Source organism: Gekko japonicus, unplaced genomic scaffold, assembly GCF_001447785.1.
Source record: "Gekko japonicus isolate JY-2015 unplaced genomic scaffold, Gekko_japonicus_V1.1 scaffold173, whole genome shotgun sequence".
Classification (NCBI taxonomy): Eukaryota; Metazoa; Chordata; class Lepidosauria; order Squamata; family Gekkonidae; genus Gekko; species Gekko japonicus.
Window position 1 is genome coordinate 316,160 of NW_015161407.1, and position 18,496 is coordinate 334,655.

Below are 18,496 nucleotides of genomic sequence, written 5' to 3' on the forward strand. Positions count from 1 at the left end.
GCGGGCTCTGTTGTTTTGGTTTTTTTTAAAAAAACGGGGGGGGGGGGAGAGAAAAGGCACACACGCGCCATCCCTTCCCTCCCTCCCCCCCGGTTTTTGTTGTGTCTGTAGTACCAGAGGACAAGAAACTCTGGGCAAGTTTGTGTCCCTTCCACAGTTCTGTTTTGTCTGTGTTCTCTCTCTCTCTCTTTTTTTGAGAGCGAGAGAGGGAGGACCAATTCCCTCAGCAGCCCACCGGTTCGTCCCTCTGTATCTCTCTCTTTTTCTTTTATAAAGTTCAGAAAAGATCAATGTCCGGTTTAAAAGCAGAACTTTTCACTAGAGTCGAGGGATTCAGCTGGAGAACCTCAGCGTCGATTAGCTCCTTCTGGAAACGAGGAAGGGGGTGTGCGTGGCTGGAGATTTTCTCGACACCCCAGAGATGGAAGCAAAACGCCAGAGTGAAACTTCACCGGGGAGGGGGAGAAGGGGGGGTGTTGAGGGCGGAAGAAGAAAGGAAAGGCGCAGACACACACCAGGGCTCTCGGCCTTTGTCCCTTGCCAGGAGTTCTCTTCTTGGCCGGCTTCTGCTCTTCTCGGCTCTCTCCAAGAAGGAGAACCGTATTTGCAAACGGGATAGGACAATCCTTCAGGTGAGGAAGACCGGGGGGGAGAGAGAAGTTCTTGTCTGACAGGAGAAAGGTGACTTCGCCAAAGATAACCAAAGGCAGCTCCCCGAAGAAGACTCCGCCAAACCGGGTGCCGGCAGCCGCCTGTCAGGCGAAGCAGCTGCGCTTCTCGATCCAATTAGCGCGCCATCGCAATCCACAAAGGTGCGCGCGCGCGCCAGGGCCGCAAGGGCGCCGTCTCTGGTTTGCGCGCCTTCTCGAGGGCCACGGGTTCGCTTGTCTCTTGCGCCAATGCCTCTATGGAGATTGCGCGCGCGCCGGGGAGAGAGGCAGAGGCGGCGGCGGCGGCTCGCGAACCTCCGGCGCAGTTTGGCTGGGCTGAGCTCGCTGCGCGGGCTGGGTGAAGAGGAAAGCCAGGCGAGAGCGTCTGTGCGTCTCTCTCCCGCTCCCCACACCCGCAATGTAACTTTAACATCCCCTCCACCCACTCCTTCTCCTCCCCCCCCCTCTCGCGCTCTCGCTGGCTCTGTTGAAAGGGTGGGGGCGGGAGAAGAGAAGATGAAAGGGAAGCCGACGCTCTGATTGACAGCGCATTGATAGACGCTCTTGAGAGAGGGAGAGAAAAGGAAATGTATCCACGCCGAGAAGAAGGAGGAGGAGGGGAGGAGGAAAACAACCCAAACCCAGCTTAGGAAGCAAACTGTACAGCGGCTGGGATGGCAGCGCTCCTATTAAACGCCCCGAAGACCCTGGCGTGAGAATAGCCCCTAAACCAGGGGAAAAGGAGTGAAGTTAAAGCAAGCCCCCCCCCCACCACCCCAGACAAGTCCCACCTAAGGGAAAGGCATATGTCAGAGTCATCAAGTAGGAGAGATCGGGTGTGTGTGTGGCAATAAATAAATAATAAAATTAAGAGTCAGAAAATAGGTCAAAAATGTAATCCCCCCCCCGCCCTGCTCAAGAAAGGCTCTTCTTGTTTACACTTGGATCCCTTTGATGAGTGCCCCTCGCGTCCCTCCCCCTCACCGTCCATGTCTCCTGGCATCGCTTATTAATATTATTTATTATATTTATCATTATTATTCTAGATGACTGAGTGAAGGAGGGGGGAGACGAGGGAGGGAATTGCCATTCCAAGGGGTGGAGGTTTCTAATTCACTCTCCCCTTCCCCAAGGAGACCTCTCCAGAGAGGGCAAATAATAGTTATCTGAACATCTTCATACAAATCTGGAACAAGGATGTTTTTCTAGGGCTGCTTTGTTCAGACTTCCCCCTTTTCGGAGAGAAGGGGGAGCGAATTACACAGGAAAATTTGTTTTGTTGATCTGAAAAGAGGGATTTTAATGGGGGGGGGGAGAGGATGTGTATTGTTTATGGAAACCGAATTAAGAGGCCATTAGTCCCTGACAAACATATATAGGATTGGGCTGCACGAAGAACTTATTGACCCTGTGCATTCAGCTGAACACTTTCTTAACTACAATTAGAAAAACATGTCATTTAAATATCCTATTGCAAAAGTGATATACAACATGTCACATGTGTGTGTGTGGGGGGGATAGCGCTAGCTTTGAGGGGGACAGGAAACAGAATCCATTCTTATCTTACGATCTCGGCATATTTACTCGGGAGTAGGTCTCACTGAGTCCAAGGAGTTCCCAGGAAGTGATTTTAGGATTGCAGCCTCTATTTTGCGTGCATAGATGAATGAGGGGGAAACGGGAGTCATTCACTCCGGTGTTATACGGAGAACGGACCGGCTACTTGTGACAAGATGAAAGATGGACTGAAATAAGCACCTGTGTCGTTTTCATGACATCATTTCCCTTCTACAACTCAAAAATCAAGTTAAGGCGCAACATCCACCTGAGGGGGGGGGGAGATGCTCTAAGATGCCGCCCCGGATTTCTAAAGAGAAAAGGAGGGGAGGGGAGGGGAGGGGGACAAACCGAAGTCTGAGATCCTCCGATCACACAAATTGCAGGCCGTTCCGCTCTTCGTGTTTACTCGGGAGCAAGTCTTACTGAGAATCTGTGAAGTGTGTTCCCAAGTACATGTTGCAGACTCGCTTGGAAATTCCCTCTTGGAATCACTCACTTTCCGAGTACGGGCTGCAAACGTGTTGAAAGGAATAGGAGTAAACTTCCACCTAAGTATGTGTAGGACAGTGCAGTGTGTCTGCTGTGTAAAACCACCTGGCTTTTACTGTGGAAAAGCACTCAGTTTGCTCCTTGGAACACCGAGACGTTTAAAGGGCGATTTGTTAAGTTTTGATCTTGTTCCGCCTAATTCGAATCCTATTTTCCCCTTCATGTTAATTGTTTGGACTGCCTTTCTCATTTGCAGAATCCCTCCCTTTGCCCTGGAGATTATTGAAGTTTAAACTACCTAATGGGAACCACTTAAGGGAGGGGGGAGAAAATTAGTGCATAAAGGGAAGGCTTCATTTGATGTCTCCTAGCAGAGAGGGAAAACCGAGCAAGACCCTTTAGATAGGCTTAGGGTTTTCTTTAACAGGCGCATGTGATGTTAGACTCTTTCTGTTTACATTGCCGTTTACGTGGAGTGGAGGCTACTTTTAGGCATGGCAGAGAGAACAGAAGTAGCCTTTAAAAGGGAAGGGAACGTCTTTTGGGGGAGGCGAAAGATTTATTTTTATAAAAACTCGAACACCTACAGAAATTAGAGTAACCCAGGAAAAGAAAGGCGTCGCAGAACTCTTTAGCTGTCGCAACGATTAGCATTTGGGTCTCCAATTAGCACGTGTCTAATCGATTGGAATTGCCATTAAAAATCGAGACGAGATGGCGAAATCCTTTCCAGTTCCAACGAGATTTGCGTCAATTTCAGTGGTGTTTCCCCCTCCCGGGCCCGGGGGGGGGGGGCAGCGTCTTTCTCCGGGGAATGCTGTTCACATGGAGGTTTAGTATTAATCTGATCCCTCTAATAAAACAATTAGGGGAAGGATTTGTGCCTGTTTCTGAAGTTTGCCCTGAATCTATGTGGTTTCCCTCCTCCTCCTTCGCCACACCATGTCTTGAAAATGGCACGCTTCAATTTTTTTAAAAAAAGATAAGGAGTCACTGGGAAAGTAATGCTGAGTTACAGAGATGCCCTTCTCCTCCGTGGACCTAGGAGGGCTACAGTCCCAACAATGGCACCGGTGTATTGCCCAATTAGTCCCAAACCAAATAAACTGTGTGTTTAATTAGAGAGAAAAGAGCCGGTCCCCTCCTAGTTTGGTGTTTTTCTTTTTAATTGAAGCCAAAAAGGATCCCCTCTTCCCTTTCATGTGGGCTGGAGGTTTTCCCAAAACCTTTAAAGAGAGAGAGAGAGAGAGAGAGATTGTGGTGGTGGTGGTGGGGTCTTCTAAAGAGAGAAAGGGGGTAGTGGCTGGAGGGAAAGAGAAGATTAAAGATTTATGACAAGCGGTTAAAGTCAGCAAAACCTCATCTCCAACACCAGATTTGACTGGAGACAACTCGAAGCTGTCAGGACTCTGGGTTCATAAGGTGGAATGAAAAAGGAGGAGAGTCTGTTTCCAAGCCGGGACTCCTCGTAGAATAGGAAGGGGAGAAGAAAGGGGGTGTGGGGAGGGCTTAGGAGAAAGGGAAAGGCGCTGTTACAAAACAGAGTGGGAATAAGCCCCATTGGAATTTGCAGCACTTATTCTTGCACTAATTTCTGAACCGGGACTTGTTTATGTAGCTTATTTATAGCCCGCCTTTCTCGCTGGGACTCGAGGCGGATTACAGAGTACAGAAAGAGGCGCAAAAGAATGTAATCGACTTCGAATGAACAAGGCAATAGGACTAGGAGTAGTAAACGCGCCTAGGGCTTGATCTGCCATCGCTTACTTTGGCGTCAGCATCCTCTAGGCCGGTGGAATTGGGCCGTACAGGAGTTTGAGATGCTCCGCCGTCTCAACGTTGTAACACCCCGAAAGGAAGCATTTTTTCCTTCAGTGGTCGTACCAATTGAGTTCAGCGGGATTTTCCCCCCCCTCCCCCCTCCCCCCAGGAAGAAAGTTTCAGAGGATAGGATGAAAGGAGTCAAGATCTCCGCTTCTGTTCTACTATATCTGAGACAGGGAGCTTAGGCTCTGGAAAGCTTCCACCCTGGTATGGTCTCGAAGGTGCTCCTGGACTCAGATCTATTGACTGTCCTTCCCAAGAAGCGCGCCTCAGGCTTCAGTTTAAAGCGCACTTGCTGGGGGGAGCCACTCTCAGTAGGAAATGCGCCTCAACCAAGGGACCTGCAGACAACCGGCGTGTGGGCGAGCTGGCATTCGCTCAGGAGCCGAGGAGGATACGTGAAATCCGGCCAGCGAACGGGAAGGGGAGGAGGGGCCGGGATCCTGGTGCTTGAGTTTTGGGACATTCATATAATGCGTCATCTAGACGTAACCTGTATCTTTCGGGGCACTACAGCAGGGATGCTAGTTGTTGGTATGCAGATTGGCTAGCTCACCCCTTCACACAAACTAGGCAGACCAGCTACCTTCTTAGGGTTTTTTGTTTGTTTGTTTTTTACTTCCCGTCAAACAGATATTCTTCAGCCAAAAATTAGGGAAGGCAGCCCCAGTTAAAGATTGACAGTTCTGTCGGATGGGGATGCTCGTTGGCAAGATAAACTGAAGAAGGGGATATATTTGAGAAAATGCCGGTTTGGGCCACTTCAGATTGTGAAACTGGAGGGTGGAGGGGGGGCGGTAATGGGTATGGGGACGAGGACTGCTCCCTGTTCTGTAAACGAGGTGAGTCAAAGTCCGTAAAATGGACCCACTGGGCAGACTCACTAGTGACTGGGCTGGTGCTCATTTCGAAGTTCCTGTCGATGGATTTTCCCGCGGGGAGAGCGAACCGAGGATCGCAGCCCCAGACAAATCTCAGGAAGTGACTAAATCTGCTGTAAAACAGACAAGGCAACACCAAGGAGAAGAAAGTTGGAGTCTGGCTTTTAGCAGGCAGATTGGGGCGGGGGTGGGGGACGGGGACGCGCGATCTCTCGGTGCTGCCTAGCCACGATCAGTTGGGGAGGGTGGGCAGTTGTTACGGCCAGAACATTCTGTACATGCCCAGAAGTGGTCCCTTATCGCTTTCCCAGCACCGTGATGGACTGACTATACGCAGAGAAGGGGGGTGTAAGAACGGCGATCCCGAGCAGGGACACCGCGCAGGGCTGCGAGGGTGGGTCGGGGTGAAATACCCTTGATTTCAATGGAACGTGTAATGCAATCCCAGGCGGAGTTCCTTCAGACTAAGCGCGGTGCTTTTAATGATTTTATACCGGAGGAACTCTGGAAAGGATTGGACTGTCACTCTTTTGGAGGGAAGAGTGCCTAGGACGCAGTCCCTCCCTTGTGTGCATATTTAGGTGGGAGTTTAATCAAACTGCGCTTCGGACCAAGTTACCAGGTACAGGCGACTGCCCGGAGGCACAATTCTTAGTGAAAACAAATGCGGAGCGGGGGTGGGGAGGGAAGAAGGGTGAAATAAATTTGTGAAACAGAAATACCATGGCCAACGCTCCATCTTCTTCTTGCAGCTGGTGTTTAAAAACAAACAAAACAAAACAGCTTTATTTGTTTCTTTTTAATTGGGAAGACAGAGAAAAGCGTACTTAACTACAACCAAAACTAGAGACTCGCAGGCAAGGAGGCGAGCGGCGCAGGCTTGCGTGAGAAAAGGCCACCGCGGCGAGTTTGCCCTTATATAGGCAGAGGGTGGGGTTCTGGGGCACGCAGGGGCGGAGCGGCGGCTCCCTTTGATGTCCCGCCGGCTCTCTCTTTCATCCTCTTTTTCTTCCCCTTTCTGGCCTCTTTGTATGACTAAATTTGGCAAGATCATGGAACCCGGCCAGGTTTTCCACGTGTGCTTCGAGCTCCCAGCTGAGCAGGCAAGGGTTCTCTTCCGGGTAAGGAGACAGAAAGGAAGATCAAAGAGTTTGGGGAGTTGGATCTGAAATGTGAATTGGAGAAAAAAAGAAACCCCAAGCCCTGGACTCTTTCCAGCCCCTGAACAGGCTGACTGGAGGGAGCTTGGAGCACATGGTGCAAAAAAAATAAAAGCAATCAGCGGAAACTAGCGAGCTTTCCCCTCCCCCCACTTCTTGTCCAGATTTCTTTTTGGCGTTTATGTCCATTATTTTAGAAGAAGAAGGATGGCTTGTTCCGCTGTTCGCACTTCGTGTCGCTCAGTGTCTTCCTCTCTGTCAATATTATTTTAGCCACAAACCTATTGCCTTGCCCGTCTGTTTTTCTCCAGCTGAAACAATCAGAACAAAGGTGCCGACGAGAGGTTTTATCCTCCCCCCCTTTCCCAGTGACTCACTGCAAAAACCTTCATCATAACAGTACTACGCTGGAAGGAAAACTGCCTCCCGGATTAATCCCTAATTAGGGAGTCTCCTTTCAGACTCAGTGAGCTCCGGCAGATCTGCAAGTGGGAGTCAGAGAAGACCATCTAGCAACAACCCTTTAAAAACTGGGGGGGAGGGGGCAGGGCAAGTATATTTTAGCAGCCATGCAGCCAGGAACAGTGTTGATGTTAATAGTCTTTTCAAGCCCCGGAAGCTAGTTAGCTTTGACCTCTACTGTGCATGGCAACTGTGGGGAGTATTAGCAATAAAAAGAAAATCCACAGAAGGATATGATTTCCGAATAACATGCTAAAATGGATTTTAAAATGATAGCTGTGTCTTAATTCATCTGTGACTTCTAATGCCACTGGCAAATTGCATGGGCTAAAAATGATTGAAATAAAGGAATTGGACCACCAGAGATCTGTGATACAATCCTAAAAATACATTCCTGGAATAAGCCCCACAACCAAGTAGACCTAGGTAGGATTCCCAGTAGTTGATTTATCTGGGGATTGATTTTTTAGTATCCGGTTAAGACAGACAATCTAAACTCATAGTAAGGTGGCATTTCTGTGCGTGCTTCCTGGGAATAAGACCTAGTGGATTCAATGGCTGCAGGGTCAACCCTGGTTAGTATTTAGATGGGAGACCTCCAAGGAATACCAGGGTCATGACCCGGAGGCAGGCAATGGCAAACCACCTCTGAATGCCTCTGGCCTTGAAAACATTATGAGATCTCCATAAATCAGCTGCTGACTTGACAGCAATAAAACAAAACCAAAAAAGGTCTGACCTGGGTAGCCCAAACTTTGGCTGCTTAGCAGGGTTAGCCACAGTCAACATTTGGATGGGCGACCACCAAGGAAGTCTAGCATCTCTACACAGGAAAACACACACACAAGTGTACCAAACTGCAGAATTATCTTCCTCCTATAAATGAATACCCCAATCTGAAATTAATATGATCAGAGGCATTGTTGTAAATTCTCTCTGTATAGTTCTTGAGTAGAACAATGTAAGCTTTTGTATAAATGAGAAATGATTTGTAAATATAATTACTGGAGAGAGAGAGATAATGAGTATCACATTCATAGAATTAATCCTTCTCAAAATAACTTTCAAATGAATAGAATACTGTGAAATAAATGCTACAGTGGTGTGAGGCAAAACAGCCCTGGCCTCCCCTAAAGGGTTAATGTGAACAGTGACAGCCATCCTGCATGTGTTATTAATGGGTCTCTTGGCCTACACAGTCCTTATCATCTTCAAGGCCAGAGGTGTAAAGGTAAAGGTTCCCTTGCTCAAAAGCCAGTCGAATCCGACTCTGCTCATCTCTGTTTCAAAGCCGAAGAGCCAGCGCTGTCCAAAGCCATTTCCGTGGTCATGTGGCCAGCATGACTAAACACCAAGGCACACAGAACGCTGTTACCTTCCCACCGAAGTGGTACCTATTTATCTACTTGCAATTTCTTGCTTTCGAACTGCTAGGTTGGCAGTTATCATCTTCAAGGCCAGAGGTGAAAGTGTAGTCATTAGCCTCTCCTGAAAGCCTGTGGCCCATAGGATGGGAGGAGGAGAATCAGAGGTGATGATGCAATCTTCTAGAGGCTTCTAGCAAGAACATGTCCTGATTAGCTGTCATCGTCACCTGAGGCTTTTTGACCAAAAACTGTAATTGAGCTCAGAACCTGGAGGCGAGAGACTAGCTTAGTTTCTGATGGACTAAAGGCCTGGACTGTGGTATCCTTGAATTGCAATTAGGAGCGATGCAGAGAATGCCTGAGCTGTGGCCTTTGACGCTTGGGTTTAAGGTTTGTGCCATCTAGCACAAGTCTTGGAAAGTGTTAGATAGTTAAGCTAATTTTCTTGTTTTCCTGCTGTATGATTTTAGAGTGATGTGTTGCCTGTAGAATAAATCTTTATTGTTGATGGAAGTTAAATAAAACTCTATAAACCTTTTTTAAAAATAAAGAAAAGTCTGGTTACTTGTGTGTGCACCAGCCCTGGGGACCCATGGAGTTCAGCCTTGTACTCTTTGACAAGTGGTAAGTAAGGTGGATAAAAGTTAAGAAGAAGAAACATAGGCTTGAATTTAAATGAAACTTTCATCAAGCTAGGCTAAAGCTGCAGTGTCCCAACTTGGATGGCCCAGGCTAGCCCAAGGTTAACCCTGGTTAGTTCTTGGGTGGGAGGAGACTGCCAGGGAAGTCCAGGGTTGCTATTGCAGAGGGAGGCAACGGTAAACCACCTCTGTTTTTTTCTTCCCTTAAAAGTCCTATGGAGTGGCCATAGTGACTTAATAGCACTTTCTGCCACCAAAGCTGCAACATATACAGACTGTAGCATGTACAGTCACTTGGGAGTAAGTCCTACTTCCAAGTAAGCAGGATGAAGCTGCAGGTTATTTTAGTTACCCTAAACTTAATACTTTGAGCAAGGTTTGGTTATCTTATTTGTTATTATATTCACCAAAGGCCCTGGTCACACTAAGCATGGAGAATTTGCCACGCGAAAGGCACGTATGTCGGGGGGATTTTCGGGACGCGATCACACCGCATAATCTGGGAAGCGTAGCGCACCCATGGCCAACCTTTGGCGTCCCGCCAAAGATGCGGAGTTAGAAAGTACCAAGGAAAGTGCACTAGTGTCCAGAAAACACACAGCACAGGTGGGCATCTGATCGCGGGAGCGCTAGTATCCCGTGGCATCCGGCGCCTGTCCACATCCCGTAAAAAACAGATGTTTTCATAAGCGCATGTGCACAAACACAAAACTGAAAGCAGTGCTGCTCTGCGGAACTGCGCATGTGCACAAATGCAAAACGCTTGTGTGATTGCGCCGTGCCACTTTTTTGCCACACTGCAGCATTGTCGTGTGATCACCAGCTAACAGCCTAAGCACAGAGCCTCGGGGGACCATGTAATCGGGCTACCATGCTTTATTTTGCTCCAGGGCGAACAGCCACGGCTCCCCCTGTGTTATCTGGCCCGTGTGACCGGGGCCATAGTATTGTATTTGGGTGGCAATTATCTCAGTTTGACAAAGAGGAAGGTGTGGCTTATCTGAACACAATAAAAGCCTGTGTAATGGTGCTAAGGGCTGTGGATTGTTATGCAATGATCATTGTGTGGCAAAATGGCAGTTCCCCTTGTCAACTTGCATTGTGGTGGAGCTGCATATAAGTTTCACTGTGTTTAATGGGGCTTATTCTTGTGGGGCTCTAGCTCAGTGGCAGAGCATCAGTTTAGCATGTAGAACATGAGTTCAATTGAGTGTGCCTAGAACAGCCTGGCATTGTAAATCACTCTGTAGTCCTCTGCACAGTGGAACAGGCCCCATTGAACAGAGTAGCATTTGCTTCCCAGTGAGCTTGAATAGAACTGTGCTGCTTGTGTGATAAAAGGAGCAATCCTATGAAGGTCTGCTAAAAAGTCAGTCCCTTTTTAGTAAATGGAGCTTACTCACAAGAAACTGCTCTTAGTATTGCCCCGTAAGTCTCTAATTTTAAGAAGTCTTATTGCATTTACTATGTCATATTCTTTCTAACGTGCCGTACAAGCTTTGATGGCAGGCAGAAGGGCAGCCCCTAAAGAAAAGAACAAACAGGATTCAAGTTTAACTTTGGCCCAGTTCACACAACTGCTCTGCATAAAGATACTTGCTTGATGCTTATCATAGCTTGCACTGATAACATAAATTGTTCAATCACAAGTTTGCTTACTACTACTTAACCTGCATTAGGAAGCGGGAGTGACCTTTCAAGTCAGGAAGGAGGGGGGAGATGCGAAGATGTCAGTGACGGGATGGAAGAGTAGAAGTAAAGGCCTGGTCTTGGATATCTTCAAGATTATTATTATTATTTTGGTAGCAGTGTTATTTAAGAGCATTTGTTGAGGTTACACTTTATAATCTCAGTATTATCAGAAACATAGATGTAAGGGAAGAATAATCACTTGTGATCTGAAATAAAAGAGACGAGATAATCTTCCTACCCTCCCTAAATCTTTATTTGGGCTTCTGATGAGTAATTTGGACCCATGTACAATGTGCAATATGGGCTGATGAACTGGCCCACTAACAAATGCCAAAGGAATTCAGTGCAAATATACTTAGAAGTTTTGTTTGTATAGAATAAACTTATCCTGTTGGATCAAACCACTTGTCCATCTAATCCAGCATCCTGTTTCACTCAGAGTCCAAGAAACAGGGCATCGACACCAAGGCCTTTTCCTGAGGTTGACTCCTAGCACTGATATTCAGAGGTTTACTGTCTCTGGATGTGGAGTTGGCTTGCCAGCCCTTGACTGACAACCAGGGGAAAGGGATGGGGGGCAAATTTCTGGCAAATGATTCAAAGCGACTTTATCACATCAGCATGCTACTTTGCTCTAAGATTCCAGCACTCCACAGTTTTACCATAGAGCTGTGGGGGGAATCTTAGAGTGTCATGTCAATACAGTGGGACTGCCCTCTTCATACTCCTTCTCTGGCTCTGTTCCACTTGCACTCCCTTCAGCCTCAGCAAGGTAGAAGACTCCGTTGGTGGACCTGTCTTCCATGAATTTTTTTTTTTCCTTTGAGATGAGGATGGAATCAGGGGAAGAGTGGCTGAGATTATGCAGACTGAACAGTCAGTACATCTGAGTCAGGTCTTTGTAATTCTGTATTATGAGTCAGCATCTGGCCTCCAAACGGATGATGACTGCTGGAATCTGCCAGTAACCTAAAGCAAAGACTAAGGCCACAATACTATCCACATTTACCTGGAAGTAAGTCCTATGGAGTTCGATGGGGTTCATTGCTGAGTAGATTTAGAATTGCTTATGGCATTGTAGGAGAATGTGGACTACCAAGGTGGCTATCAGGTCAGCTTGGAGGGCAAAGCTTGGTATCCCCTTTAAAAAATCTTGACAGCAACCAACAGGACTGCGGCTATCAGGTCAGCCTGGAGGGCAGAGCTAGCCCTCATTTGGTATCCCCTTAAAAAAATCTTGACAGCAACCAACAGGACTGGAAACCTACTTGAAAATTACTAAAGTTAGGAAGTACTGATTTCTACCAAGATTCCATGCCTGTAAATCATGTATGTCAACAGTGGCCATCCTATGACTTCTGAGACTAACTACACAGATCTTTATACAATGGGAAATATCATAACCATTCAGAGAATTGTAACCTGAGTGTGGTCTAAACACCTGTGCATCTTCTGCTGCTGCAACTGGTCAGAGCAGTCACAGCTCCTCAATCAGATGTTTGCAAGCACAGAGCACCCACCCCACCCCACCCCATCCGTGGAGGAATGAGAGCAGTGGCTGCATCGCCAGACCAGGAACTCTTGGAGACTTCTCCGGATGGTTGAAAGATAGCATCAGTAGGTCAGGACAATGTGCAGATGTGCCTGGATCTTCTCAGGGTAGTTTCGGCCAAGTGTCATTCTTTATATATGGCACCCATCACATTTTTAGTTATGTAAACTTTCTTGCGTTCAAAGCAGTTCTATAATATATAAGAATCAGCAATACAGTAACATCAGTGTCCATCACAAAAACAACTAAATTGTATCACAAACAATGAATGTCAGAACACTTGTTGCATTCACCAAGTACAAGATGAAAGAAAACAATGTATCTCAGGTGAGTTATTGTATTCCTCATTGGAGAGATGCTCCCTGTCTATAAAGTACTGAGACTGAGGCATAGCGTAGTGATTTCAGCTCATACTTTATTCATACATAGGAGAACTTGAGATAACTAGTGGGACCCATGGCCCGCTTATATTCCCGTTCTTAACCACACCCAACATACACACACACACACACACACACCCATGATAGGTTTATTTACAAACAACTCCTACCATTGGTTCCTTTTAGGATCCGGACTGGCCGATTGGCTTGCTCTTGGATCCTCTGCTTCTATTGTCTTCGGATGCGAAGCTTAACCTGTCTGCATGGCCACATGCGAGCCCGACCGCGCGCACCGTCTCCCTTGGTACACAACACCCCTCCTCCCTAGATCCAGATCCCCCCTAGCTTACATAGTCTTTGAGGTAAGTGGGCCTCCTCCACTCCCTAGTGGAGCGGCGTATGTCCGGAGCCGGGGCAGGGCTCTCTGGCAATGTTCTTGTCAGTTTCAGGGAAGGGACCACGGCCATGGGGACCTCTGCCGAGGCTGGTGTGCTGCTAGGCTCTTGGCTGCCTGTTGGTTCTGAGTTGCCACTGTCCTCCCCTCCGGGTAGAGCACTTGCCCTTGGATGTGTTGGAGTGGTTGCTTCTGGTTCCACAGAATTTGGGCTGTCGTATTGGCTGTCGTCAGGTATGTCCAGGTCTGTGGGAAGGAGGAGGCGGTGCAGTTGATCAATGTGCCACCTCCACAGCTGGCCATTTTTGCAGGAGACCTCATAGGAGAGGGGTCCTGTCAGCTGGATGACTCTCACCGGAATCCATGTGGGACCCCGGGCATAGTTCCTGGCATACATGGGGTCCCCTGGGAAGAACCCTCGTGGGGCCTCCTGATCTTCGGGGTTTGCACTATGTTCTGGTGCCCTATCTGGATGGAGGCGGTCCAGCCAGATCGTAAGGCGTCGTCCCATGAGAAGTTCAGCTGGACTGCGGCCAGTGGTGGAGTGGGGGGTTGTGCGCTGGCTGAATAGGATGGTGGCCAGCTTGTAGTCCCAGTCCCCCTGGTCCATGTGGCGCAGCGCCTGTTTTGTAGTTCAGACCATGCATTCTGCCTGGCTGTTGGTTGCGGGGTGAAATGGAGCGGAGCATATGTGCCTTATGCCATAATATTGCACAAACTCCTGAAACTCCGTGGAGGTGAAGGATGTGCCATTGTCAGTTACCAAGGAGTCCAGTATCCCATGGGAGCTAAAGATCTGCCACGTCACATGGATGGCTGACCAGGAAGAGGTAGACTGGACCGGAACCACCTCCAGCCACTTTGTGTAAGCATCTACCAACAAAAAGAAGATCTGTCCCTGGAAGGGCCTGGCAAAGTCCAGATGTAACCTTGCCCAAGGCTTGTGGGACGACTCCCATGGCCGCACCGGTGCTTTCAGATGCTTGGGTCGGGACTCCTGACATTTCTGGCAGTGCTTTACTGTGTCCTCGATTTCCTTGTCCATCCCCGGCCACCACACACAGCTCTGGGCCAGGGCTTTCATGCTGACTATTCCCGAGTGGCTCTCATGCAGGGCGGTGAGTACTCGACTTTGCAGAGGTGGGGGTATCACCACCCAGCTGCCCCACAGCAAGCACCCCTTGTGGAAGGACAACTCATCATGGTGAGCCGAGAACGCTGAGAATTCGTGTCCCACCGGGCCAGCAGGCCACACCCTCCCCACCCAGTCCACGACCCAGGAGAGGATGTGATCCTGGCCAGTGTGGCGTGACACCTCCCCCACCTGCACCGGGTGGTCGGGCAGGTCTTCCAGCAAGGTGATGTGGTGTGCCAGGGCTGTATCTGGATCAGAGGAAGGCAGCAGGAGTTAGCCCATCGCTTTACCGGGGTGGTGGATGAGTGAGTACTGGTACCCCACCAGGAAGATGGACCATCGCAGCACCCAGGGAGACATCATTTGTGGGGTCTGGCAGTCCGGGGTGAGCAGGTCCAATAGGGGCATGTGGTCAGTCACAATTGCGAAGGCCTGGCCATATAGGTAGTTGTGAAAATTTTTTACGCTGGCTACGATCGCCGGGGCCTCTTTGTCTTTTTGTGTAGTTGCGCTCCACTGCCAACAACGTGTGAGACTAATAGGCGATGGGGACCTTGTGGCCGTCAGCCAGCCTATGTCCCAGGACCGCCCCCACCCCATAAGGAGAAGCGTCACAAGCCAACACCACGGGCAGTGATTCATCGAAGTGGGTGAGGACAGCATTGGAGGACAACAGTTCTTTCACCGCTTTAAAGGCGGTGGTGTGTTTGGGACCCCAGACCCAGGGAGCGTGTTTATCAAGGAGCCGGTGAAGAGGTTCTGCTACAGCGACCTTGTGAGGGAGGAATGAGTGATAGAAGTTTAAAAGTCCTATGTAGCTCCACCTTGGAGGAGGGTGTGGGCATGTGACTGGTGGCGCATATCTTACCTTGCATAGGGTGGATTCCCTGGACATCCTCCGCAAACCCCAAGAATTCCACCCGCAGCACCCCAAGAAGACATTTCTCATGTTTCATCTTCAGGCTGGCGTTGTCAAAGCGCTCGAGCACCGTCTGGAGCCACGTCACAAAGGTCTTGAAGTCGGGTCCCTGTGTGTAAAAAAGCAGAGAATAAATATACTAAATAAACATCTAGCATCACTGCAGGGGAGCTGAACAAGCGGTGGAGGGGCAGGATGTGCTTATTAGTGGACCACCCTCACACTCCCACCCACTGGCCAACTGTCCTCTAGACTACAGCGGTGTGCAGCACTGGGGTCCCATCCTGGGTGGCGGAGGGCGTCTTTCTTTTTTTTGAAAACATTTTATTAGGATATAATAAACAAAGTCAAGCATAAATCAAAACTTATATAATTATACATCCTACCCTCCTCCCTTCCCCCCCCTACTCGGCTTCCCACAGTGCTCCAACCTCCTGTTCATTTCTTAAATGTTCTTCATCCCCCCCCCCACATCTATAGGTAACTTATCCCTCCATTTTTTAATCTTATATCGTTATCTATTTTTTAATATCCTTTAACCTTCAGTAATTATCAAAGCAAAGTAAATTGTCCCTTACATCCCAGTACTTTTCCAAATAGTCTTTAAAGTCCTTCCAGTCTGCAAAAAAATCTTCTGCTTCCAAATTATTAAGTTTCCTTGTCATTTTGTCCATTTCAACCATGAAAAGTAATTTCTTGATCCAGTCTCCAGCTTCAGGAACCTTATCTTGTTTCCAACACTGCGCATAAGTCATTCTAGCAGTTGTGATCATGTACCACATCAATGTCCTTTTTGCCATATTGACTTCTTCCATTTTAAGTCCCAAAAGTAAAATTTCTGGTTCTTTCTTAAAATTACATCTCACATTTTTTCCATTTCTGCATGTATCTCAACCCAAAACTGTTTTGCTTTTTCACAAGTCCACCACATGTGATAAAATGAGCCCTTTACCTTTTTACACTTCCAACATTTGTTTGGCATATTACTATTCATATTTGCAAAAATTTTTGGTGTGGGTGGCGGAGGGCGTCTTCATTGTGTGAATCAATGAGCACAGCTGATGCAGTCGTTTCTGCAAGTGTGGTGGCTTGTTTTCCAGGTTCTGTGTTCAAGGGAGTTTTATCTGCGAATAGCTGGTTCCTGCATATTATACTTGGAGATGGTTGGAACTGCTGGTGGTGTTGGGGAAAAACTTGATGCATAAACTAACTCTGCTTTGGGGGTTTAAAAATGCGGTCTGAATGAAGAATCCTACTGAGATATTTACTGCCTTTCATTTCACAGTGAGCCAGGCTTGCTGCTGCAAGGGGTAATAGCAACGATCAGGAACAGGGTCCTTTCTATTAGATCTCCCTCTTAAAAGATTGCAGATCTTGAGGCTGTATTTGTAGTGATGATTACAAAAAAACTCCTTGCACCCACTACTGATCGTTACTTTTAAAAATTCCTTTGCCAAGGACACTCCCAGAAGGGAAGGCTTGGCCTCTTTTGCTCAATCTAGCGACCAAAAGTACCAACTGGTGTTTCTCAGTGTGATTATAACACCTCTTTCCTTGCAAATAAAAAGCTACAGCTTCCTCATTCATTTCACACAGATCTCTGAGCTGTCACCAGATGGTAGCAGCTTTCAGGCACCGGCAGAGGTGGGTCAGATTTGAACCTGTGACCTGAAGGTGACAGGCAGCACCTGAAGCACGGAAGCTGGCCAACGTGAAACTCTTTGATTTAAACTGAAATTGGTCTGAGCTCAGATAAGGAGGAAGCTGTTTTAACACACAGGCTCATCAGCAGGTCAGTTGGCATGAAGAATGGCACTGACCCATTTGTTTCTAGAAGCTGGAAATAGATGGTGGCTGTGGTGGTATGGGAATTCACATCAAATGGGGATGTCTTAAGAAGTTTAATAAATAATGTTCTAGAAACCAAAGCAAATGCTGAAGATTAACGATGGCTCTTAATAGACAAAAAGCTTAATTTTTAATAGTTCCCTTCCCCTTAATACAATCAGTGTGATTCTGTACATAGAGACTTGATTTTCAATGAGTGCATGGAGCTCAAATATTGACTTATTGGAGGGCGGGGTCAGAGGCTGAATTCTTCCTCTGTAAAATGGGAATGCAGCAGTTAGTTGCACATGTTGCCGGCTTCCCTGTCTTTGTAGGAGATTTTGCTGTGCCTATATGGCACCCTCCACTTCTTCTGGGGGAGGCACCTAGGGGATTTGTGGACTACAGTTTCTTCATGCCTTTATTCCAGCCTTGCCTACACTGAAGGAGCTTCAAGGAGTGTGAAAGACTCATGCTTCACTCCTTCCTCTTGGAGCATCAGTATTTATGTGTTTGTGATGGAAGGGATGTTGGAAGTCATCTTGCCCCCAACCTGGCCCCCAGTCCTCCTCCAGTTTGTTCAGTTCTGCCTCTCTGCTTTGCACCATGAGAAACAGCAAGCAGTAACAGCAGAGGATGCAGCTGCCTCCTTGAAGGCATGAAAACTCCGGAATCTTGTGCTTGTTAAGCAAGTCAGAAGTGCAGTGCAAAGGAATCTGCATGTTTCCTCTGAATTTGTGACACCCCCCCCCCTTGACGTTCCTTGAACTTGTTTCTAATCTAGACTACTGCAGTTGGGCGAAATGCAGAGCTGGTGCGTGAGGAAAAATGTGCATACCTGAGTAAGCTACAGCTGAGATGCCGATTTTCTTTGGGAGAGGAATTCATTCCTTTCTTCATCCTGATGGAAATAACTTGGCCCTAATTTCTTCAACCAAGGTCTCAAAGGAACAGAAATGAATAGGAAGCCATTGATGCTGGTTGAAAGCAGAACCACATGCTGTAGAAATGTGCCACAAACAATATCAGTTTTAGGTCTGTAGCATTGTTCAGATGGCTTCTTATCTCTGCAGCATCAGGTATTCTACGTGAAGTCTGCTAATGCTCCAGAGATGGACCACTGCACCAAAGAGAAAATAGCATAAAGCAAAACAAATTGATGCTGCTGTCTGTGGTTAATTCAGCCTTGTTTTGATTAGGCAGGGAGGTTGGTGATATGATTAGACAAGAGTGAGGGGGACTGCTGCAGTTGCCCATGGTTTGAAGAAAGAAAACTCCTGCACCATTAATAGAGACTTATTGTGCGAAAATGGGCAGCTGAAGCTTTTCATGTCATGGGGGTAAACATCATCCGGGAAGTAATATACCATTAAGCCTCTATTGAAGACAGGGCATTTTTTCCTCAAGGCTGTTGGTAATCCTACAGCCAACAGATTTGGGGTTCCATGAAAAGGTGGCAAATTGTCAGTTCTTTCTTAAGGATATGATCCAAGCAATATTATGTACTTCCATTGGTTTCAATGACAGCGTCAAAACCAAGCTTTGCTTATGTACCATTTTTCT

The 18,496-nt window shown here is 47.6% G+C and overlaps 1 protein-coding gene across 1 annotated transcript in view; it reads right to left on the minus strand.

Moving 5' to 3' along the window:
- The window catches only part of LEF1 (lymphoid enhancer binding factor 1), a 135,062-nt gene extending 134,461 nt beyond the window's left edge, over nucleotides 1-601 (minus strand). The window contains exon 1 of the mRNA XM_015426293.1: nucleotides 516-601. The gene's annotated coding sequence lies outside the window, so the exon portion shown is untranslated. The remainder of the gene's footprint in view (nucleotides 1-515) is intronic.
- Between the last annotated feature and the right edge of the window lie 17,895 nt (nucleotides 602-18,496).